We start from the raw sequence: 23640 nt of genomic DNA on the forward strand, positions 1-23640 counted from the left end.
TGCCCAATTCCTTCTGTCTCAACGGCGAACCCTCCTAACACAATCCATGGCAGGCGGGATGCCAACTCCCTCCTGCCGCTGGCTCCATCATCCCCTGAACCCCATCAAACACTCCCCAACATCCCTGACTCCACCCTGACACCCCCATGATACCCACAACATTCCCCGATTCCACCCCAAATGCCCCCCCCTCCATATTTTTATCTGATGGCCGGCAAGAGGATGCCCACTCCCTCCTGCTGGCAGGCCCGCCACTGCAAAATGCTTTCCCCACTGCCCTTATTGGCTCAGATGCCTAAGGCCCCTCCCTTAGCAGGGGCTTAGGCACCTAGGTCAACCGTAGTCTTAGGCTTTCTCCCCAGTACATGACCAATCGGAGTGCAGACACAATGCGCTTGATTTAATGGTAGTTTTAAAGAGAATAATATCGGTATTTGACCCCCAGAAAAAAATAAAATAAGCCCTAATGCATTTTTGGAGCAAAAATGAATATAAAACCCAGTCTTATTTTCGGGGAAAAATGGTATTATGGATTAAGAAATGGTTGAAAGACAGAAAACAGAGAGTGGGTTTAAGTGGTCAATATTCTCAATGGCAAAAGGTAAATAGTGAGGTTCCTCGGGGGTCTGTGCTGTGATCACTGCTTTTTAACACAGTTCAGTCAATATTCAGCATTGACCAGTTAAGTTGTAACAGGCAAAAATAGGACTGCTATTGAAGTTGGCTGATTTGAATATAAGAGCATAAAAATTGCCGTTCTGGGGCAGACAAAAAGTCCATCAAGCCCAGTATCCTATTTCTAACAGTGGCCAACTCAGGTCCCAAGTACTTAGATAGATCCCAAGTAGTAAAACAGATTTTATGCTGCTTATCCTTGGGTACTTGGAACCTGAGTTAGAGGTCTGCACGGGAACGGGGATCGCGGGAATCCCATGGGTCCCGCGGGAATCCCCCCTAACCCACGGGACTCCCACGGGGACCCCCCTCTGGCCCACGGGATTCCCACAGGGACCCCCCTCTAGCCAACGGGACTCCCACGGGGATGGAAGGCTTTGGAAGCAGGGTTCGTTCATATAATATAATGGACACGTCAGCCTTAGTAAAAGAGGGGGGTTTATAAGTTAATTACCTGAACAGAAAACAAAAAAAGGGTTCCACCAAAGAGATTCCACAAGGAAAACAGCAGCGCAAACACAAAAGAAACTGTGGAATTGATGATCCTGTCAGAAGTAATTGCTGCTTTTTATGGAGACGGGCGGGGATGGAGGCAATTCCTTGCAGGGATGGTGGGGACGGAGAGGATCCTGGCGGGGACGGGTGGGGATGGAGAGGATCCTGACGGGGATGGGTGGGATTTCTGTCCCCGCGCAACTCTCTAACCTGAGTTGGGTCCCTCATTGATCATAGTGGCGGTTCAACAGCAGAGATCAAACATCAACTAGCACTGGGGTGTGCAGCCATGGGGAGCATGGACCAAATATGGAAGTGCAAGGACGTCTCTGTCATCATCAAACAAAAACTGATCACTGCCATTGTGTTCCTAATCATGACTTGTGGCTGCGAGACAGATAGAGGAAAAATCAATGCCTTTGAGCCGTGGTGCAGGTGAAGACTTTTACAAATCCCACGGACAGCTAGGATCACCAACAAAGATGTTCTTGATCATATAAATCCAGAGTTGACCCTGGAAGGCAATATTACCAGACAGAAACTGACCTATTTTGGACATGTGATGAGGGCGAATTCACTAGAAAAAGAGGTGCTACTCAGAATGGTCAGTGGTAAAAGGAAGCAAGGGAGACCAAAGGGCCGTTGGCTGGATACCATCAAGAATCAACATCAAGCAATTGAAAGAAGCTGTGGAAAATAGGGAAGCATGGCAAGAAACAGCCTACAGAGTACCCAAGGGTCGGACATGACTGAATGGACAGTAGTAGTATTAATATAAGATCAAATCTTTTCCAGAGAAGGGAAAATGGTAAAACTAGAGGTGGCAGGAGTAATGTTAGGAAATTCTTTTACACGGAGAGGGTGGTGGATGCCGGGAATGCCCTCCCGAGGGAGGTGGTGGAAAAGAAAACGGTGACGGAATTCAAAAAAGCGTGGGCTAAACACAAGAGAGTCACTAATTCGAAAATGGATGGTATAAATTGAAGAGCTAAGGCCGACTCTGGATTGGATGGGATTTGATGCTTTTGATGTACCTCTTGTATGTGAGTATAGCAGACCCTCAATATTTGCGGGGATTAGGGGCAGAGTCGGCCCGCGAATATTGAAATATCGTGGATAATTTTCAGTGCCGGCTTTGACCCACCCCCGCATCCCGGACCTTCCCCAGACCTTACCTGGTGGTCTAGCGGCGACGTGGGGCAGAGGCGATCTTACTACGCTCCTGCCCTGTGCAGAGCCGTTATCAAAATGGCTGCCGTGAGTTCCCATTGTAGTCTCGAGACGGCTCTTCATGGGGCAGGATCATAGGAAGATCGCTCCTACCCCGCGTCGCCGCTAGACAACCAGGTAAGGTCCGGGATGCAGCGTTTCAAGAAAAAAAAATGCGAATAACCGAATCCATGAGTACTACCGCGGATTCGGAGGGGGTACTATATTAAGTGGTTTATAATATTATTACATTTGAAAAGAAAGTTATAAAAACTATTGTTAGAAATAGAGGTTACAATGATTCAATCCATCAGAAGGGAAGAGAGAGGCAAGAGATCTACAAAGAGCTTGTGTCTCTTATATGGCAATTCGGTATAGGATGGACTTGGGAGGACATTGATGCGAACTCCAGGAACTTGAAACATGAGGACGTTGTGGGAAGACTTTACTGTATGTGTCTGCAAATGATGAGATGGTTGGATAGGCTGGAGTTAGCTTCGATGGCAACTCCGGTAGTTGGAACCTAAGGACAGTACCGGGTGGACCTTACGGTCTATGGCCCAGACATATCAAAGAGAAAAAAAAGGACAATTTCATTTAATCATTTAGTCCTGGCTTGTTCCTGCTGAACAAGAACGTGCGCTGGTAGGGCTAGTCTCGGTTAGGGCGCTGGTCTTTGACCAGAGGGCGTGAGCGGACTGCAGGGCATGATGGACCACTGGTCTGACCCAGCAGTAGCAATTCTTATGTTCTTATGTTTGTATTTTTGTTTGAACCCCACTATTTACCCTTCTCTGTTGAGAATATTGACCATTTACACCTACTCTTTCTTTTCTGTCTTTCAACCAGTTTTTAATGCATAATTGGACATGACCTCCTATCCCATGACTTTCTAATTTCCTCAGAAGTCTTTCATGAGATTCTTTGTCAAATGCCTTTTGAAAATCCAAACACACAATGACAACCGACTCACCTTAATCCACATGTTCATTCACCCCTTCAAAGAAATGCGGTAGATTGGTGAGGCAAGATTTCCCTTGACTAAATTCACCCTCCAGACTTCAGGTACTAGGCTGGATTTTAAAGAAAAATTACAAATTACTAACCATAGCTCTGCAAGTTCATTTTTAATTCTGTCAGCACTCTGGGATGTATACCATCCGGTCCAGGTGATTTGTTACTGTTCAGTTTGTCAAAATGACTCATTACATCTTCTAGTGTTACAAAGATTTGTTTGAGTTTCTCTGATTCATCAGAATTGAATATCATTTCTGGCACCGGTAACTTCCCCACATCTTCCTCAGTAAAGACCAAAGCAAAGAATTAATTTACTCTCTCCGCTATGGCCTTGTCTTCCCTTGGTCGTCTAGCAGTTCATCTGATTCTCTTCCTGGCTTCTTGCTTTTAATATAACTAAAAAAGTTTTTACTGTGTGTTTTTGTTTCCAGCACAATCTTCTTTTCACGGTCTCTCTTTGCCTTCCTTATTAGCACCTTGCATTTGACTTGCCATTCCTTGTGCTGTTTACAATTATTTTCAGTCAGGCCCAGATTCTCAAAACTTTAACGCTGTCGCTACGCTGTTTTTCCGGCAGTTTAGCCTGTAAGCAGTTTAGCAACGGATTATCAAAAGGGATTACCTCCCTCTTTAGCGAGGATTCTAGCAGTCTCCGACACTGACATGCAAATGGGCTCTAACCTCAATAATCACCTTTGTAGAAGGGGGCCTAAGTGAGTGGATTGGAGAAAACTCTGAGAACAAGTGCTCTTCAAGCTCCTGGTCCCAGCTATACACCAGAGAGTTGCCTAGGTGAATCGCCGACTCCACATTGCATAGGAGTTAGAAATTATACTGTGGCAAACACCCCAAGAGGTCATAGTAGCAAATGGTATACACCAGTTCCTACTACTCCTACTAATCATTTCTATAGCGCTATTAGACATAAATAGTGCTGTACATCAAAACACAGAAGAGACAGTCCCTGCCCATAAGAGCTTACAATCTAGTCAAGACAAACTGGACAAGCAGGTGCATTAATACATAAAGAATTATAGAGGGACTGATAAGACAGGTATTGGTGCTTCGCAAATTGGGGCCAGAAGCAGAAATTATTGGGGGTAGTGGGGAAGAAGAAATAGGGACCAGTTATGGGGATTTCCCTTAACTACACATTTGGTATGACACCCATAAAAAGGGGTTCAGGTAAACTTAGATAAAATGGAAGTGAGAATTTAGGAGCTGACTCAATAAAAGGCAACTTACATTGGCCGGCGCCTTAAAAAGTGACACCGTCCACGTGTCAGGTTACACTTAGGGCTGCTTTTATCGGACATTTCATCACGCGCTAACCCCCGCGGCAAGCCAAAATACTAACACCTCGTCAATGGAGGCGTTAGCGGCAGGCGCGGCAGGCGGTATAACGCGCGGTATTCCGCGCGTTAAACCCCCCCCCCTACCGCGCCTTGATAAAAGGACCCCTTAGTCGCCGTTTACAAAACCGCAGCTCGCGGGGCCTTTGTGAAAACTGAAGTGCCTGAAATGTAGGCGGGGGGGGGGTTTTAAAGGCTTACATTTCAGGCGCCCTAGTTTTGGGAGAATCGCGCTGAGCGGAGCCTAACTCCACCGAAACACCCACTTAGGGCTCCTTTTACAAAGGTGCGTTAGGGCCTTAACGCGCGGAATAGCGTGCGCTAAATTGCCCCGCGCGCTAGACCTGAACGCCAGCATTGAGCTGGCGTTATTCTAGAAGCGTACCGCGCGGTTTAGTGCGCGGTACATTTTGTGCGTGCACTAAAAACGCTGCACCTTAGTAAAAGGAGCCCTTAGGCATTTGGCACCGCTAAGCGCCATGCGTCGGGCGCCTATCTTTTATAGAATTCCAGAGGAACCTATCACACAATTAATTAATTTATTTTTTTAGCAATTATTGAGCCTATTAAGGGTATTTTATAGAATCAGCCCCTCGGTGGCTGTTTCTTATCACTGCTGTTCTTATAGAAGATCAGGAAATGGTATGTGGGCAGGACGGGAAATACGTCTTCGCCTTGGGCCACCACAAATTAATTGGCAGCAGTACAAAGGTTAACAGCTGAATACAAGATGTTCCTGAGATCAGGGAACCATCTGCCGCTGCCCAAGTCTTCCTCACTGCGGCAGAACAGCTGCTTGAGCAGGACACAAAAATACAGTCTCTTAACAGATACATATGTGGGGAAGGATTGATTAGGTTTGCATGATATATTTCAATTATTCGTATTTGATTTAAAAGGTGATTTTAAAAGACATTTCCTTGGCTAACGCTGTATTTTTATGATTTGCAAGGAAACAACAAGGCAAGCGGTGGAACAAAAGAAGATCGGCAAACAGTAAGGAGATTCAGGTCAGGTTTATTCAAAATGCACCCGGGAACAGTACCTAATGCATTGCGCCCCAAAGGACTGCCTCAGGGGCGTGAAACTGTCTGGAGTAAGCAGTGGCATAGTACGAGGGGCAAGGGGAAGATGGCCTGCCCCCGGGTACCATCTCAGTGGGGGTGCCGACACCTCCCCGCCTCCCCACGCCATCCGCTGTACCTCTTTAAAATCTTCGTCAACGCGAACAACTGCTCTAGCCTGTTGCTTGCGCAGGCCTGGCTCCCTTTGAAATCACTTCCGGGTCGTGAGGCCAGGAAGTGACGTCGGAGAAAAAGCTAGCGCAAGCAACAGGTGGCGAAACTGCTCACGCTGATGAAGATTTAGAAGGATGGGGGTGAGAAGGGTGTGGAGTGCGGGAGCAGGGGGACGGAGAGGAGGGCGCCTCGGCCCTGGGTGCCTCCCACCCTCACTACGCCACTGGGTAGAGTTACCATAAGAACATAAGAATTGCCGCTGCTGAGTCAGACCAGTGGTCCATCTTGTCCAGCAGTCCGCTCACCCGGCGGCCCTTTGGTCCTCCTTTTGAGGACATGTCCAGGAGTCTGGCTGGCTTTTCAAAACCTGCCACTTTGTCCGGGTTTGGAAAGCTTCGACGTCGGGATATCATCCGCAAATGCGTGGATGGAACGCATGGCGTCGTGCATATGTCATTGCATCGCATCCGCGCATGAGTGGATGCCGTCCCGACGCACGAATGGGTGAAGGGGGCGGGTCGTGATGCGGGCAGAACTGGGCGGGCCTGGGGGCGTGGCCATGGGTCTGAAGGAAAATCTGGTAACCCTTCCACCAACAATTAACATCAGCTGGTGTGAATGAAGCAGTTCACGCCAAGTATCCTGGGTTTGTAATGACCGGCAATGGAAATGATTTGTATGCACGTGTTCTTTAAGTGGTGCCCAAAAACATCAGCACAGTGCTTAGTGTGATTCTATAAAACGATCACGCTAGATATAGAATCGCGCTTGGCGGCCATATGTGGCATAAGATTTAGGTGTAGCCCATTAGGCCAGGGGAAACCAGGATTAAATGCCTGCCCCTAAGTTGTGCTTGGATCAAGCGTATTATAACTGTTAGGAATGCTGATGATCTGCTCATGCCCCTCTCCTGGCCACACCCCCTATTGAGATTTGCGCACTAGAAGTGAGGTGTACCACTTTTTGGAATGTGCGCGTAGCTTCTAATCATTGTTCTTACTACCCTCTCATCAATGTCCTTTTTTACTGTCTACCTAAAGCTTGCCACCTCTTTCCCTCACCCCTCCAGTGTTTCCCTAACTCAATCCTTTTCTCCCCATCAGGTGCCCTCCTTTTATTTATCCCCTCCTTCCATCATGTACCCTCTTTCCATCTAGTATCTTCTCCTCTCTCTGTCCACTTCCATCCAGTGTCTGCTCTTCTCCCATTTTCTTCCTGCATTTGTTCCCTTATCTCTCCCATCTGCACTTCCATCATGCATAGGCTCCCCACTACCATCCAATGTCTGCCCTTTCTCTCGCCATCCACCCCTTTTCAATCAGCATCTGCCCCCTTTCTTTCCCTCCAATATCCTTCCCCCTTATGTCTCTCCTCTTTCTCTGTACATCAATTCTATCAACACCACCCTTCCATACCACCCTGCCCCCTTTCTTTCCCTCCACCACTCTTCCATTCCAGCAATCCTACTCCTTTCTCTCCCTTCATGCAGCAAGGTCCCACGATGACTGTAGCTGCCAGCTGCCAGTCCACCCTACTCTGACGTACTTGCTCTAGAGCGGACTTAGCAGCCGCATGCTGGAAAGTCCCATGATGACTCGTCTGCTGGCTCTGCTCCAGGGAGTTGTGGCAAAGTCTCGCAATGACTGCGTTTGCCGGGTCCACCCCCTTCAACGTAACTTACTTCTTCCGGAGCAGAGCCAGCAGACAAGTCATCACGGGACTTTCCTGCACCTCAGCGCGGCTGCTGACTCTGTTGCAGAGAAAGTAAGTCAGAGGTAACGTTACGTGACCATTTATTTTTTCATCAAAAGGGGACATCTATTAATTGACTGTGTATCCTTTCTTTCATTTCTTTCTTTCTGCACTCGGGCCCAACAATTGCACCTTTCTATTCCCTCCCTCCTTCCTTCCCATGTCCTTAGTGCCCCCAGTGCCTCCTTCCCATGTCCATGGTGCCCCCAGTGCCTCCTTCCTGTGTCCATGGTGCCCCCAGTGCCTCCTTCCTATGTCCATGGTGCCCCCAGTGCCTCCTTCCCGTGTCCTTAGTGCCCTCAGTGCCTCCATCTTGTGTCCATAGTGCCCCCAGTGCCCCGTCTTGTGTCCTTAGAGCCCCCAGTGCCTCCTTCCTGTGTCCATGGTGCCCCCAGTGTCTCCTTCCTATGTCCATAGTGCCCCCAGTGCCTCCTTCCCATGTCCATGGTGCCCCCAGTGCCTCCTTCCCGTGTCCATGGTGCCCCCAGTGCCTCTTTCCCATGTCCATGGTGCCCCCAGTGCCTCCTTCCCGTATTCATGGTGCCCCCAGTGCCTCCTTCCCGTGTCCTTAGTGCCCCTAGTGCCTCCTTCCTGTGTCCATGGTGCCCCAGTGCCTCCTTCCCGTGTCCTTAGTGCCCCCAGTGCCTCCTTCCCATGTCCATGGTGCCCCCAGTGAATCTTCCCATGTCCATGGTGTCTCCAGTGCCTCCTTTCCGTGTCCATGGTGCCCCCAGTGTCTCCTTCCCATGTCCATGGTACCTCCAGTGCCTCCTTCCCGTGTCCATGGTGCCCCCAGTGCCTCCTTCCTGTGTCCTTGGTGCCCCTAGTGCCTCCTTCCCGTGTCCATAGTGCCCCAGTGCCTCCTTACCGTGTCCATGGTGCCCCCAGTGCCTCCTTCCCATGTCCATGGTGCCCCCAGTGCCTCCTTCCCGTGTCCTTAGTGCCCCCAGTGCCTCCTTATGTCCCCCCCACTGCCTTCCAGATTTTGTCCACCCCCAAAGCCAGCCTGCCTGTCTGCCTACCTATCTCCCTCCCTCCCTGCTGCGCTAAAGCCAGCCAGCTTGCCTGCCTACATCCTGCCCTCCCTGCCGCGGGAAAAAAAATAAAAGCGCCTCTCCCCTTCCTTTCCCATGGCCCGCACCTGCAATCTTACCTCCCCCCACCGACAAGAAGTCTTTTCGGCAGGGGCAGGTAAGATTGCAGCGGCGCGGACCGGGGGAAAGGAAGGGCAGGAGGACCTGGACCTGGCCAGCCGTGCACCCCCCGAAGTTGTGCACCCGGGGCGGACTTCCCCCCCCATCCCCCCTCTTGGTACGCCACTGCCAGTACCACTCCCGACTCTAGAGACTCATTGAAAAGGTCAGTCAGCGGAGCTACCAGAACTTTCCTAAGTTCCTTCAGCACCCTCGGATATACTCCATACGGCCCCATCGCTTTGTCTACCTTTATTTCAGCTAGCTCCTCACAAACACAAACACAACCCTCTGAAAATCAATCAGGGTCTATTACTCCTCTAGCCCCATTCACGTTTGTCTTCTGCGGTCCTGCTGCCAGTGCTTCAGCCGTGAACACAGAACAGAAATATCTGTTAACCAATTCGGTCTTTTCTTTATCAGCTTTTACATATTCCTCCCCTTCACCTTTGAGTCTCACAATGCCACTTTTGCACTTCTTCCTTTCACTAATATATCTAAAAATTGTCTTGTCTCCTCATTTCACCGTGTCAGCTATTTTTTCTTCCATTTGCATCTTTGCTTTCCTGACTACATGACCAGCCTCTCTTAACTTTTCCAGATATTTTTGCCTGTCTTCCTCTTTCTGAGATCTTTTGTAGTTTATGAAAGCTAAGCTCTTTGTCCTTACCTTCTCAGCTACTATTTTTGAGAACCAAAGCAGCCTTCTTTTCCTCTTACTTTTACTTACTTGCCTCACAAAAATGTTTGTCGCCCTTACAATCGCTCCTTTCAGTTTTGCCCACTGCATTTCCACTCCTTCCAGGCGTTCCCATCCAGAAAATAATTCCATGATATAAACCCCCATCTGAACAAAGTTAGGTTTTATAAAGTCTAGAACCTTTGCTTTTGAATGAGCCCTCTCTATACCCATCTTAATATTAAACCGTACCATGCAGTGATCATGGATGCCAGATGATCACCCACTGTAACATCAGAAACATTTTCCCCATTTGTAAGCACTAAGTCCAGTATGACCCCAACCCGCATGGGTTCCATTACCAACTGCTGGAATGGTTCTCCTTGTAGAGAATCCAGGATCTACTTCTAGAAGACCCCGCAATAGGGATACCCCAATCAACATCCGGCATGTTAAAATCACCTATTAGAAAGACTTCCCCTTTTTTAGATATATTCTAAATGTCTACTATTAAATCTCTTCCATCTGTGAAGGAGGCCTGTATATCACACCAATGTAAATATATTCACCATTCCCTCTTTCAAAATTGATCCACAGTGCCTCTTCCTTGCCTCCAGATTCTGTTCAATATGTTTTTGAGCAATATTGCTGAAGGGTCAGAAGATAAGGTTTGCCTTTTTGTGGATGATACCAAGATTTGTAACAGAGTGGACACCCCAGAGGGAGTGCAAAACATGAAAAAGGATCTGCAAAAGTTGGAAGAATGGTCTAATGTCTGACAACTAAAATTCAGTGCAAAGAAGTACAAAGTTGAAATCTGATTGGGATGCAAGTGCTGGGAGGCTAGAGGATGATATGCACAGACAGGGAGAGGGACCTTGGGGTGATAGTGGCTAAGGATCTGAAGGCGACAAAGCAGTGTGACAAGGCAGTGGCTGTAGCCAGAAGGATGCTAGGCTTTACAGGTCGTTGGGGAGGCCCCACTTGGAGTATTGTGTTCAGTTTTGGAGACCACATCCGGCCGAGGATATACAAAGACTTGAAGCAGTCCTGAGGAAAGCGACAAAAATGGTAGAGGGTTTACGCCACAAGAAGTACAAGAAGAAACTGGAAGACCTCAACATGTATCCTCTGGATGAGAGGAGAGACAAGGTGATTATGATACACACATTTAAATATTTGAAAGGTATTAATATAGGACCAAATCTTTTCCAGAGAAATGAAACTGGTAAAACTAGAGGACCTAATTTGAGATTGAGGGTTGGTAGACTTAGGAGTACGTTAGGGAATTCTTTTTCACGGAGAGGGTAGTGAAGAGGAAAACAGTGACGGAATTCAAAAAAGCATGGGATGAACACAGAGGATCTCTAATTAGAATATGAACAGGCAGATTTTCACAGCCTGAATCCCATAAAGGAGATGGTTTGGAAAGGCTGGAGTGAGCTTCGATGGCAACTCTAGTAGTTAAAACCTAAGGACAGTAACGAGTGGACTTCTAAAGTCTGTGGCCCAGAAATAACTATGAAAAAAGACAATTCAATCATGAAATAGTAATGCATGTAGTTACAGGGCAGACTGGATGGACCGTTCAGGACTTTATCTGTTTCATTTACGATGTATGTTGTTATGTCACTTGGAAGTTTGCACTGGGTTTTCAATTTTGGCTTATAGCTGGTCTCGGCATCTTTTCGTAGCTTACATAGAATCAAAAATCTAGTGCAATATTCATATAGTGTGTTTTTCACAGAGACTTATAGTTAAGCATTCTTAATCTGGTGTAAAATCAATTCATATTTCAGAAATAAACGTTTAACCTCCTATGGTACTGTATACTTCTAGGCTTCACCCAATGAGAAACACATTGGTGGTGGAACATGGAACCCCCCCCCCCCTAAACTGTTTCACTATGGTCTTCCTTAGAACAATATGAAATCCTTGTCACGGGCAAAAAAATGGATCCCTGTCCTCTGCTCTGCTATTTCCAGGCAAGCCCGGTTATTTTCTTGTGTCTGAATTCAAAAGGGCCTGGGATAGGCATGTGGAATCTGTTAGAGAGAGGAAGAGATAATGGTTACTGCGGATGGGCAGACTGGATGGGCCATTTGGCCTTTATCTGCCATCGCGTTTCTATGTTTCTTCTATTTCAAGTTTGTAGCACTCCACTGATCTGAAACTAGGTTTTTAAAAGGGGTGTCAAAGTCCCTCCTCGAGGGCCGCAATCCAGTCAGGTTTTCAGGATTTCCCCCAATGAATATGCATGAGATCTATTTGCATGTACTGCTTTCATTGTATGCTAATAGATCTCATGCATATTCATTGGGGAAATCCTGAAAACCCGACTGGATTCCAGCCCTCGAGGAGGGACTTTGACACCCCTAGTTTATAACATGCTGCTAAAATACAGTACATTATTGTGCTTATTAACCTGATTTTTTTATCCAAATTTCCACGATTTTATTTGACGCAGCACAGGATATATGGACTCCTGATGAAGGTATAGGCTGCCAAAACACTGGCCATGTTGGGTCCTTAGAACATCCATTCATCTGGATTTGCTGCTTCAGTTTTTTATAGTGTTGAATAATGCATGTTAATGACATTAACACACTCTGATATAATAGCGCACTTGATTAAATATGGCAGCTGATGAACTACTGATTTGGTAGGCTGATATACTGTATCTATAAAATTGTTCAAAATCTAGCTAACCTGTTGTGTGTAATCAGGAATGACCATTAGGTGGCGCCAAAATATCTTGTTTGTTTCTGATTACAGTAGTACTGTATGTTGGTTATTCTCTAAGGTATCTGGATTAATGGTTTTCTATCTGCTGCCAGCCCACTTATGAATTTCAGCTGCCCCCACTTACTCAGCCCTTGTTATGGCCCTAATCTAAAGCACATTTTATAACTATTGCATTCCATTTATATAGAAAAGTCTCATCCTGTACAATTTTGGGGACTTAATAATATGAAGTCCTCTTGGAATCTGAGACTGGCTTGTCTATTTGGGAAGCTTTTTTATGGCCCCTGTTAGACACTGAGGTCTTTTTCTCCTTTTTTCATAAATTTGAGACGTTGCCCTGGTTGTTGAGGGGTGTTTTTGTGAAATTGTTATTAATTTGGAGGGCCATTTTCGATATAGAAACATAGAAACATGATGGCAGATAAAGGCCAAATGGCCCATTCGCAGCATTCACTATCACCTCCTCTCCCTATTGGCTAAGGCTCTTAACATTTGCATCGCCTCTTCCTATAGGCTAAGACTCTTTACTCCTGCATTGTGATGTCATAGAACTTTAAGGTTATAGAAACATAGAAACATGATGGCAGATAAAGGCCAAATGGCCCATTTGCAGCATCCACTATCACCTCCTCTCCCTATTGGCTAAGGCTCTTAACATTTGCATCTCCTCTTCCTATAGGCTAAGACTCTTTACACCTGCATTGTGAGGTTATAGAGCTTTATAGTTATAGATACATAGTAACATGATGGCAGATAAAGGCCAAATGGCCCATCCAGTCTGCCCATCCGCAGTAACCATTATCTCTTCCTCTCTCTAAGAGATCCCACGTGCCTATTCCAGGCTTTCTTGAAATCAGATAGAGTCTCTGTCTCCACCACCACCTCCTCCGGGAGACTGTTCCACGCATCTACCACCCTTTCTGTAAAAAAGTATCTCCTCAGATTACTCCGGAGCCTGTCACCTCTTAACTGCATCCTATGCCCTCTCATTCTAGAGCTTCCTTTCAAACAAAAGAGACTCGACTTGTGCACATTTACGCCACGTCTAAATCTGAGTTTAAATGTTTTTGTGCAACGCGCACAAAAAAATCCCGTACCAAACACGCCCATTTTCAAAACCACAAAACGTCTATCTTGTACAGGATGAAACTATCTTGGGGTTTTTTAAAAAATGGATGCATTTGTGTTCAGTGCGTCTTATCTTTTTGAACCATTTTCGGAAAAAAAAAAGAAGTCCAAAAGAAAAAGGCACAGAACAAGCCATTGGGATGTAGGAGGGGCCAACATTCTTAGTAGACTGGCTACACAGACATCCCAGCAGAGCAGTGGGTCACCCTAGGGGCCTCTACAGTGAACTTCACATAAAAAGTCCAAGGTACACATCTCACCATAACTCCCTTATATTATATGGTGAGCCCTACAAAACCTACTGTACCCTGCTGTACACCACACCAATAGGCGTTATGCCTGCAGGTGACACCTATATGTGGGTACAGTGAATTAGGATGGAGTTTGGAAGGCTCGCAGATTCCACCGTAAATGTAGTGGTCAGAGGTAAGTATGAGCTAGAGAATGACACAGGGATCAATTTTTCCCCATCCCTGCAGGAACTCATTGTCCTGTCCCTGCCCCATTCCTGCAAGCTCCGTCCTCATCTACACAAGCCTCAAACCCTTTAAAATCATAAGTAGCAACATTCTAGAGCTCAGGTTGTGATGTCATAATGCCTCATTCCACCAATGCCTAAGCTCCGTCCTCATCTGCACAAGCCTCAAACACTTTAAAATCACAAGTAGCAACATTCTAGAGCTCAGATTGTGATGTCATAATGCCTCATTCCACCAATGCCTAAGCTCCGTCCTCATCTGCACAAGCCTCAAACACTTTAAAATCATAAGTGTTTGAGGCTTGGGCGGTTAAGGCAGAGCCTACAGGAATGGGCGCTGTAACTCTTCAGGCCAATGACAGCATGTGGGGAGTAAACACACTGCCTTCGACCACCCAGAAGCTTTATCTCTTCTACTGCTTCCTGTCCCCGCATAGGCGGGAAGCAGTAGCAGAGAGAAAGCTTCCAGGTGGCCAAAGGCAGTGTGTTTACTTCACACAGGCTGTCAGCCTGAAGAGTTACAGCAGTGCCGCTGGAAAGAACGGTGAGCAAGCATCGGATCTCGCCACAGGGGGAGGGAGAGGGGCTCCAGATAGGTGCATGAGCTGCTGTAAGAACATAAGAACTGCCATCACCGGATCAGACCCTGGGTACATCAAGTCCGGTGATCCGCTCACGCGGAGGCCCAGCCAGGTGTAACCTGGCGAAAAACTTAGTCACCTGTAACCCTCTATTCGCCTTCCGATGAGATGTGTATCTAACTTGCCCTTAAATCCTAGAAAGGTGGGTTCTGCAGCAATCTCCACCGGGAGAGCGTTCCAGGTGTCCACTACTCGCTGTGTGAAGAAGAACTTCCTGGCGTTTGTCCTGGGCTTGTCCCCCCTCAGCTTCAGTCCATGACCTCTTCTTGTCCTAGTCACATTTGACATCGTAAATAACTTTTTATCCTGCTCTATCTTGTCGATTCCTTTTATTATTTTAAAAGTCTCAATCAGATCCCCTCGTAGTCTTCTCTTCTCAAGGGAGAACAGTCCCAGTTTTCTAAGTCGTTCTTTGTAGTTCAAGTTCTCCATACCTTTTACAAGCTTCGTTGCTCGCCTCTGCACCCTCTCCAGAAGCTTTATATCCTTCTTTAGGTAGGGAGACCAGTGTTGGACACTATTCCAAGTGTGGTCTGCCCATTGATCTATAAAGCGGCATTATAACTTTCTCCGATCTACTCGTGATTCCTTTCTTTATCATGCCCAACATTCTATTTGCTTTCTTTGCCACCGCTGCACATTGTGCTGATGGTTTCAGGGTCCTATCTATCAGTACCCCCGGACAAAAGTATGAAAATAAAAAAGCCACCTGGACTCCCAACAGAGTCCTCAAAAAGAGGACATGTTCGGAGAAACCCAGACATCTGGTAACCCTAGTTGTATGACCATGACCGTGATAGGAAGATCCTACCAATTGTTGTAGATCCACTTAGACAACGTCCATTGATAAGAGGTAAGAACATAAGAATAGCCTTATTGAGTCAGATCAATAGTCCATCAAGCCCAGTAGCCCGTTCTCATGGTGGCCAATCCAGGTCACTAGTACCTAGCCAAAACCCAAGGAGTAGCAACATTCCATGCTACCAATCCAGAGCAAGCAGTGGCTTCCTCCATGTCTTTCTCAATAACAGTCTATGCAAACAGGTCAGGTTTAAAGCATAATGAATATGTATGAGATAACTAGTGCAGTTATCCAGGTCTTGTTATGTCTGAGTAAACGGAACCATTTCAGCTAGAAAACCACAGCATGATGGCTGAAACATTGGTTCCACTTACTCAGATGCGGCAAAATCCAAACCAGTGGCGCAGTAAGGGTAGGAGGCGCCCAGAGCGGTGGCACCACCCCTTCCCGCCCCCACTCCATACTAGCGCTCTCCCTTCCCCCGTACCTCTAAATATTCGCCAGCGCAAGTAGCTTCTGCAGCGTGTTCCTCGCGCCAGCGTTGGATTTCCCTCTGATGTCACTTCCTGGCCCCGTAACCCGGAAGTGATTCAGAGGGGAACCAGACTGGTGCAAGCATCTACAGAGGTAAGGGGTGGGGGGAGGGATAGTGTGAGTATGGCGTGGTGTGGCAGAGCGGGGCAGAGAGGTGTCAGCGCCCCCACTGACACGTACCCCCCCACACCCCTTACTACACTGATCCAGACACCTGCAACAACCATGATATCAGCTCCAGAAGCCTAGGAGAATGTATAATATATGAGATGGATTTGCATTCATCCATTGTATGCAAATATATTGCATGCATATTCATTAAGGATATGCTGAAATCTATACCAGTTTGTGGTTTTCAAGGAATGGAAGCGAATGCCAGTGGAATTATGAACTTAAGGTTAAAGCCAACCTTTACGATGACCTTTCTAGCTTGACTAACTCGTGGCTGCCTTTAAATCCTATTCAGAATATTACTGTCCAAGGCCTGGCAGTTGAATTTAGAATATACTAGTCTTTAAGCCTGTTACATTAACGGGTGCTAGAATAGATGTGTCTGTCTGTCTTTCTTTCTGTCTCTCTGTCTCCTTAGCCGCTGTCTATCTGTCTTTCTTTCTTTCTCTCTCCTTGGCCGCTTTCTGTCTGTCTGTCTTTCTTTCTTTCTGTCTCTCCTTGGCTGCTTTCTTTCTCTCTCTCTCCTTGGCCACTGACTGTCTGTTTTTCTTTCTGTCTCTCTCTCTCCTTGGCCGCTTTCTGTCTGTCTGTCTGTCTCTCCTTGGCCACTGTCTGTCTTTCTTTCTTTCTCTCTCTCTCCTTGGCCACTGTCTGTCTTTCTTTCTGTCTCTCTGTCTCCTTAGCCGCTGTCTATCTGTCTTTCTTTCTCTCTGTCTCCTTAGCCGCTGTCTATCTGTATTTCTTTCTCTCTCTCTCCTTGGCCGCTTTCTGTCTGTCTGTCTGTCTCTCCTTGGCCACTGTCTGTCTGTCTTTCTTTCTTTCTTTCTTTCTCTCTCTCTCCTTGGCCACTGTCTGTCTTTCTTTCTGTCTCTCTGTCTCCTTAGCCGCTGTCTATCTGTCTTTCTTTCTCTCTCTCTCCTTGGCCGCTTTCTGTCTGTCTGTCTGTCTCTCCTTGGCCACTGTCTGTCTTTCTTTCTTTCTCTCTCTCTCCTTGGCCACTGTCTGTCTTTCTCTCTGTCTCCTTAGCCGCTGTCTATATGTCTTTCTTTCTGTCTCTCCTTGGCCACTGTCTGTCTTTCTTTCTGTCTCCTTAGCCACTGTCTGTCTGTCTTTCTTTCTCTCTCTCTCCTTGGTCGCTTTCTGTCTGTCTGTCTTTTTGTCTCTCCTTGCCCACTGTCTGTCTTTCTTTCTCTCTCTCTCCTTGGCCACTTTCTGTCTGTCTTTCTGTCTCTCCTTGGCCACTGTCTGTCTTTCTTTCTTTCTTTCTTTCTTTCTTTATCTCTCTCTCCTTGGCCACTGTCTGTCTTTCTTTCTGTCTCTCTGTCTCCTTAGCCGCTGTCTGTCTGTCTTTCTTTCTCTCTCCTTGGCCGCTTTCTGTCTGTCTGTCTTTCTTTCTGTCTCTCCTTGGCAACTGTCTGTCTTTCTTTCTTTCTTTCTCTCTCTCTCCTTGGCCACTGCCTGTCTTTCTTTCTGTCTCTCTGTCTCCTTAGCCGCTGTCTGTGTGTCTTTCTTTCTCTCTCTCTCCTTGGCCGCTTTTTGTCTGTCTTTCTTTCTGTCTCTCCTTGGCCACTGTCTGTATGTCTGTCTTTCTTTCTATCTCTCTCTCCTTGGTTGCTCTCTGTCCTTCTTCTTTTGCTGTCTCTCTGCTTGGCCGCTGTCTGTCTGTCTGTCTTTCTTTCTTTCTCTCTCCTTGGCCGCTTTCTGTCTGTCTGTCTTTCTTTCTTTCTGTCTCTCCTTGGCAACTGTCTGTCTGTCTGTCTTTCTTTCTCTCTCTCTCCTTGGTTGCTGTCTGTCTTTCTTTTTTTGGTGTCTCTCTGCTTGGACACTGTATGTCTGTCTTTTTTTCTGTGTGTCTCTCTCTCCTTGTCCGCTGTCTGTTTTTTGGTTTTTTTTCTTTCAATCTCTCTCCCTGGCCCCCTGTCCTTCTGTGTGTGTCTTTCACTCCCACCTACCTGTCTTTCAGTGTGTGTGTCTCTATTTCTGTCAGTCTGTCAATGTCCCTGCCCACTTTCCCACCTACCTTTTTTTTTTTTTTTTAAATCACGCGTTGTGTTGTAAATGGCAACCGGCACACAGGAAAGTAAACCGCCTCGTAGCTCCCAACGTGCGTACACGCCGAACGCGCATGCGCCACACGCTCCAACATTTCTCTGCCAGCCACGGAGCTACAGATGCACGGAGCCACGAAGATTGAAGGGCGCATGCGCACTAAGGGTATTATTATATAGGATGCTGCGGAAAATGAACAAATTCTTCCCTGGTTTATCATAGCTTTTTACAGAACCAGATTCATCTGGGAGGGAGGGGTTGGCAGAAGAATGAAACAAAATAATGTAAGGAGCGACTGACCATTTAATTTTGAATATTTGGGGGTTTTAAGTAACCAGGCAATACGAGAGGGTGCTGAAAAAGCCTCCGCCCAACCAACTTCTTAAATTCTGAGCGTTATATATAGTAACATAGTAGATGATGGCAGATAAAGACCCAAATGGTCCATCCAGTCTGCCCAACCTGATTCAATTAAAAAAAATTTTTTTATTTAATTTAATTTTTTTTTTATTTTTCTTCTTAGCTATTTCTGGACAAGAATCCAAAGCTTTACCCGGTACTGTGCTTGGGTTCAAACTGCCAAAATCTCTGTTAAAACCTACTCCAGTCCATCTACACCCTCCCACCCTCCCAGCCTACTCCTGCCCATCCTCCACCAAACGGCCATACACAGACACAGACCGTGCAAGTCTGCCCAGTAACTGGCCTTAGTTCAATATTTAATATTATTTTCTGATTCTAAATCTTCTGTGTTCATCCCACGCTTCTTTGAACTCAGTCACAGTTTTACTCTCCACCACCTCTCTTGGGAGCGCATTCCAGGTATCCACTACCCTCTCCATAAAGTAGAATTTCCTAAAATTGCCCCTGAATCTACCACCCCTCAACCTCAAATTATGTCCTCTGGTTTTACCATTTTCCTTTCTCTGGAAAAGATTTTGTTCTACGTTAATACCCTTCAAGTATTTGAACGTCTGAATCATATCTCCCCTGTCTCTCCTTTCCTCTAGGGTATACATATTCAGGGCTTCCAGTCTCTCCTCATACATCTTCTGGCGCAAGCCTCCTATCATTTTCGTCGCCCTCCTCTGGACCGCCTCAAGTCCTCGAAAAGGAGGACATGTCCGGGGAATATCGGAACGTCTGGTAACCCTATGTGTATCTCCTGAGAGAATGGAAACTTAAACATGAGAGCTGACAACATGCAAGCAATCACTTCCTATTGGCTGTCAGGGCTGCTCTAGACCAGCCCTGGAATTTTTTTATTTATTTAATCTTTATTGATTTTCCATTACTAACAAAAAGTGCAACATAATATTCATATCCGTAACAATAACAAAAAAGCATTTAAATTCAATCAGTAGCAATGCAACAATATAAGCCTTTTAACTTAGTATGGGGTCCATTGACGTCTTTTATACAATTGTTATAGTTCTTTTATCCTTCTGTGTTGGTATAATTCAGACACATCCAGGGGGGGAGGGAGGGGAGGGATATATCTTTAGTGTGATTCCTTGATGTAATTGTGGAATGGGAGGGGGCTTATATTGCAGCCCTGGAATTATGAATTTTCAATGGGCTGCTAAGCTGCGCACAGCACAGAAAATTCAACAGAGCACAAAATTCTCAGGATGTTTACACAGGCAAAAGAATTAGCAGCTTTGGGAGTTGCGTAATAAGAGTTGGCAGCGAAATAAAGCAATTTGAGCATGGTAATGGTGGTGCGAGGGAAGGGGGAGGGGGGAGGATTGTGCGTCAGTATCATGGATGCTCCTAATCGTCTCCAGTTCTTGTGGGTCTAAGGCAACAGATCTTGTTCATCGCAATATGCGAAAAATCTGGCACACGGATCAGGATACAACTGTTCTACCTCACGCCTGTCATCGCCTCGCAGCAGATTTCGGGCACTTTCCAAGCCAGAAGAAAGGGACTCCGAGCCCCTTTTGCCATCGGTTTTCTATTAACACTTTAGCAGTGCAGTGGGTTCCTTTCTGCTTCTGGCAACGAATGTGCCCTGAGCTACATCTTTTGTCTAACGCATGAGCTAAGTGATGCTTGATTAATGAACACATGAAGTCACTGTCAGTGGTGTTTGCCTATGTTAGCAACATCTTTATTACATATGGTCGAGACCGATAGATAAATATTGTCCGGGATGGGGTAAAACGCAGAGTGACCTCATGGATCTTAACTGCATGTCCTTAAAAATAGGTCCGTGCCACTTATAGTCTCAGCATAGGTTATGCCTCTGACCGATCCTTATGACAATTTAGCTCTGAAGGATCCTAAAGTTTTTCCCTCCCTATGCTGAGACTAAAACTTTTGCCCTGAGGTCCGTGCCGCTTTCAGTCTCAGCCTAGGGAGGGAAAAGCATTAGGATCCGTCAGAGCTAAATTGTCATAGAGGTCGGTCAGAGCCAGAGACTAAAAGTGGCGTGGACCTCAGATTTTTAAGGATGTGCAGTTAAGATCCGTGAGATCTGTGTTTTAGCCCTTCCCATATTGTCCTGACTTCCGTGTGATTAGACATAGTGCCGAGCCTGTTGTAGAGATCTTTCTCCTATCCTCTGTTATTTTCATTAGCGTCTGTTTGTGTGCCGAGTTTACCCAGTCCCGGGCTTCTGGCCGCCCCCGTCCTGGTGCATTGTGGGACTTGCAGGACTGATTTCAACCGGCATGATCAGGCACTACAAATCCCACGCTGCTTTGGGATGCTATGTTCAAACCAAGGACTGACCAGAAAGTTTTCAGCCTGGAACTGGGTCTCTTGGTACCTCTGGTATCCTTGAATATGTTTCGCTGCTGGAAAGAGTAATTCTGTATTCTGTACAAAGGGGACATGAGGAGAATAGACTCTCAGGGGAGGATTCTCATAACTTACCGTGCCTTTAACAATAGTCGCTAAACCGGCTCCAGTGGGTTTAGCTTGGCAGCATTTGACTGGTCGATTATCAAAACGGCACACCGTGGTCTTTTCCGAGCTTCCCGGCAGATTCCGACTCGGCCATGCAAATGTATTACAATGAGGTCATAAATATTAAAGTGGAAGTATAATTGGGCTCTTCAATATTTATAGGAGTCCTCCGGGCGATTCTCTATCATTGCCGGGTGATTCCCCAAGCGCGGCGCTGGCTTTAGACGACCAACAATTACCGGCTGGTCCACGGGCGCCAGTGCTGTCGGCGCTTGATTCGCCCAATTTCAGTGGCATACCAAGGGCGGGGTGGTGGGGGCGGAACGCCCCAGGTGCAGTCAGTGAGGGGGTGCGTGGAGCTGTCATGGGGCCATGATTTGGTATGCATGGCCTTTGACTCCATGTTCCACCACCACCTCTTTCCCCCCCCCCCCCTCCGTACGATGCCAGCTTCCAATTTCAGGGCAGGGGACCTGCATAGCTGACTGCCCGCCCACCAGACCACAGCCTCATGACCACTCCACGCAGTGGCATACCTAGAGTGTGTGACACCCGGGGCCAATCGTTTTTAACACACACCATATAAAAAATATTTATAGGAATTTTAGTTACTTAGTTTTATATCTCGTTCTCCCCAGAGAGCTCAGTTTAACATTCCCAGTGTTACAATATAACATTACATAGAGTTACAACCTCTCCCACCCTACGCTGGCGCTGCGGGGTAAACAAAATAAACAAAAATGATTTTTCCTCTCTCTGGTCCAAATTCTCAAAACTTTAAAGCTGTCATTAAACTGTTTTCTGATGGTTTAGCCCGCACGCATTTTAGCGGCGGATTATCAAAACGGATTATCTGTGTCTTTAGTGAGGTTTCTAGCAATCTCCGACAATGACATGCAAATGGGCTCTTCAACACTGAAATGAGCCTTCCAGTGGATCCTTAAAAATTGACGAGCCATTTTCTAAAAGCAGCGTCAGCTTTTAGCTACAAAAATAAGCGACTGGTCCAGGGGTGCCGATACAGTGATTGCACTGTTTTAAACCCCAGCGTGGCAGTGTCACAGATTGCTAAAAAAGGCGTGTTGTGATGCAGATTCTCTGCCGCCGCAAACAACCCCCTCCCCCCCTTACCTCCATGTAGATCTCTGACCGGAGGGACGCAGATTCCCTCCACCCAGCTGGCCTGCCACTTCAAAATGGGCCTTCCCCTCCCCGGTGCATCATGGGATGCACCAGGGAGGGGCCCGAGGCTCTGATTGGCCCCAGTTGTTTAAGGCCCCTCCCATAGCAACACAAGTACACCACTGCCCAATATTGCCTTGGGATCTAGAGGGGATCTAGAATTGTAAAGTACCCTGTACAGTGTATGCTGCATAAAGCAAAAACAGTATTTGACACAGCAAATACTTGATCTGATCAAGGAAAACTGCTTGAGGTCATTAGAGTAGCCCTCCATTGTACCTTAACAGTAGCTCATGTTGATAACTTCCCCCTTTAGTATTTCAAAACGAGTTAGATTTAGGCACAGAAGATATTTCCTTGTCCCAGGAAGGCTTAGAATCATAGGGGGACGTTTAGTGAAAGGCATTAAGCCCCTGACACACGCTACGGCATTAACCCTTTCAGGACCAAGGGACATATTTGTCCCATAACTTTAAAATCCTATAAATTTTGATTGGGATCGTCTACAGTTCTAAATTTGATATGTACGGATTCCATATGATACTGCCTTTATGTAAACAAACTGGTTCCGACATTCATTCATTAGCGTCGTTGCTAGATTGACGAGAAGATTCACTTGCCACACTGTCCATAAGCCAGAAGTGTGATTTTTTAAATAAAAATAATGATATTTCACAAAAAAAAATCAATTTTTTGGCATCTGCAAGCCCTTTTTACCATAAAAATGTCGTCAAAACCACAAAAATTGGCCTACGATCCTTATGGTCCTGAAAGGGTTAAGGTGTTCTGTGGTAACTTACCTGTTAGCGTGCTTTCGGGAATTTTTCTGGGAGACGGCATGGCACAGGTAGGGAAACATTATCCTGCTTCTGGGTTCTAGGTAATGCTTCACCGCAGTCCTATTATTTTTGGAAAGAGTGAACAAGCGATTCACATCTGCCCTTTCCACTCCACTCAGTATTTTATAGACCTCTATGGTATCACCCCTGAGCCGTCTCTTCTCCAAGCCGAAGAGCCCGAGCCGCTTTAGCCTCTCCTCATAGGGAAGTCATCCCATCCCTTTTACAATTTTTGTCATCCTTCTCTGCACCTTTCCTAATTCCGCCATATCTTTTTTTGAGATACTGCGACCAGAACTGCACACAGGATTTGAGGTGCGGCCGTACAATAGAGCGATACAAGGGCATTATAACATTTTCCGCTTTGTTTTCCTTTCCTGATAATTCCTAACACTATATTCGCTTTCTTAGCCACTGCCGCACCTCTGCCACTGCCACCTTCTTAGCCACCGCCGCACTGAGCTGAGGGTTTCAACATATCCTCAGCGATGACACCTAAATCCTGTTCCTGGGCAGTGACTCCCAGCATCACGTAGCTATAGTTTGGG

The 23640-nt window shown here is 46.5% G+C and overlaps 1 protein-coding gene across 1 annotated transcript in view; it reads left to right on the top strand.

Annotated features, from left to right (window-relative positions):
* The window catches only part of LOC117356475 (hormonally up-regulated neu tumor-associated kinase-like), a 93792-nt gene that overhangs the window by 20611 nt on the left and 49541 nt on the right, over positions 1-23640 (top strand). The window contains exon 2 of the mRNA XM_033935716.1: positions 5701-5758. The gene's annotated coding sequence lies outside the window, so the exon portion shown is untranslated. The remainder of the gene's footprint in view (positions 1-5700; positions 5759-23640) is intronic.

The sequence above is a fragment of the Geotrypetes seraphini genome, chromosome 3, assembly GCF_902459505.1.
Source record: "Geotrypetes seraphini chromosome 3, aGeoSer1.1, whole genome shotgun sequence".
Lineage (NCBI taxonomy): Eukaryota > Metazoa > Chordata > Amphibia > Gymnophiona > Dermophiidae > Geotrypetes > Geotrypetes seraphini.